The sequence below is a fragment of the Trachypithecus francoisi genome, unplaced genomic scaffold (assembly GCF_009764315.1).
Source record: "Trachypithecus francoisi isolate TF-2019V2 unplaced genomic scaffold, Tfra_2.0 Lachesis_group1, whole genome shotgun sequence".
NCBI classification, from domain to species: domain Eukaryota; kingdom Metazoa; phylum Chordata; class Mammalia; order Primates; family Cercopithecidae; genus Trachypithecus; species Trachypithecus francoisi.
In genome coordinates, this window is record NW_022681454.1 from 11,362,365 (window position 1) to 11,364,635 (window position 2,271).

A 2,271-nucleotide genomic window follows, 5' to 3' on the forward strand; every position below is an offset into this window, starting at 1 on the left:
TTTTTTGTATTTTTAGTAGAGATGTGGTTTCACCATCTTAGCCAGGCTGTTCTCAAACTCCTGACCTCAGGTGATCCACCTGTCTCGGCCTCTCTAAGTGCTGGGATTGCAGGTGTGAGCCACTGTACCTGGTCCTAATAAAATGTAATATGCTAATTCAGATGGGAGACTGCATTTGGCCCAGGGATTACAGTTCTTATGTCTCTGCAATATACAGATGACATCATGTTGATTTTACCTGGGAACCACAAAATGGCAAGTTCTCTGAAAGTGCTGAAAAGGCACATACACATCAGAAGGAGGGATATTAAACCTTATAAACTTTGGGAGGCCTGACATGTCTGTGAAATTTTTAGGGGTCTAAGAGTTTCAGAAATACTAGGACATTTATTTCAAAGTTCAGGATATTTTACTTTGTACTTCCTACAACTAGGAAACTGGGACAGTGCTTGGACGGGTGTTTTGGATTTAGAAAACAGTATGTACCACTTTTAGCAATATAGCTCTGACTCATTTATCATCTGACTCATTAGACTTCCAGTTTTGAGTGAGGTAGGAGCAACAGAGCCCTCTACAGTAAGTTAAGAAAGTGCTTCCAATGGGTACCTTCAATGAGATAAATGTATTAATGTTTTATCTGTGGTGGTTTATTACAGGATGACTCTCTGAAAAGCCTCAAAAGGAGAGTTGCATTGAAAATCCCTAAGTTTCTGAAGCAAGCCTGGGCTCTCTGCACCAGTTCACTATTTACTTTTGAAAAGCAGCTCTTGAAAAACTGCACTAAAGTATGAAACATCTAGAGTCTATACAATGGAACGTACCTATTATGAGCTGAACATTGTCAGGACAGCACTAAAGCAACCCATCATATGATGGAAATCGTAGTTTGAGAAGTGGGCAGGACACGAGGGGTAATTTCTACAAACGTGTAGTCCAGTTTCCTACATCACTGCAGTCTTCTTTAGCAATGCCTCTCCTTAGCTCATGCTTATGGCCTTGTTGGGTATTTCCTAGGACTATCTGACATTGGAATAACCTGGGATGATTTAGGAATAGGTCAACCCAATATATTGATGTGAGCAGAAAATAGACAGTTGCTGCAGTACAACCCTAATTATGGATATCCATAAAAATTTAGTGGTGATGGCTACTCCTCCCTAGCGGGCCGATATGGTTTGCCTGTGTCCCCACCCAAATCTCATCCTGAATTGTAGTTCTCATAATTCCCATGTGTTCTGGGAGTGACTCCGTGGTAGATACCTAAATCATGGGGATGGTTTCCCCATACTGTTCCTGTGGTAGTGAATAAGTATCACAAGATCTGATAGTTTTATAAAGGGTTTCCCTTTTGCTTGGCTCTCATTTTTCTCTCTTGTCTGCCACCATGGGAAACGTGCCTTTCACCTTCCACCATGATGGTAAGGCCACCCCAGCCACATGGAACTGTGAGTCTATTAAACCTCCTTTTCTTTATAAATGACCTAATCTCAGGTATGTCTTTATCAACGGTGTGAAAATGGGCTAACACATGGGCAAATCTTGAGCAGTACTTCTGTTCATCTACTTAGTGGTAAAGTGGTCACAGATAAGAATACAAATAGTGACACACCTAATGACCTGGAAGAAACTGGATGTGGAATACAATGAAATTAAAAAGTCACTGGGAAGATGCTTGGGGATGGACCAACTGAATTATGATCAAAAGGTAATGATATTTTTCTGTTAGGTCAACCCCGTCCAAAAAGAGCATTCACCTGAACAGAAACCCTGAACAGAAACCCTGAACAACCAGATAACCAGGATGAACTTATTCCATGGATGCCAGCCAGCCTCTTGTCTTGTCCATTCCAGTGGTTGCACAACATGCCCATAAATTGAGTAGCCACGGTAGTAGAAATGAAAGCTATTTGTGAGTCCAACATTATGGGCTTCCTTCACCAATTATATGGTAAATACTGTATTGCTGATGTCATACATACCATCAGCAGTCAGAAACTGAGCCTTTACTATGGTACTATTGAAGAAGATCAGTGAGCCACTTATGGACAAGTTGATTACATAAGAACTCTATCACCTGCACAGGATCAGTAACTTTTTTTCTATAAAAATTGCTATGTTTTCTGCAGCTGGAGTTTGACTTCCCTGAAAATGCTGTTGAGATGCCAAACACATCTCCTTCGCATTCAGTGCTCCTGTGCACTACTGACTTGGCAGCTTCCTACAAGAACCTGGAAATTCTTTCCTGAGCATTTTATCTGGCCACTGAAACAG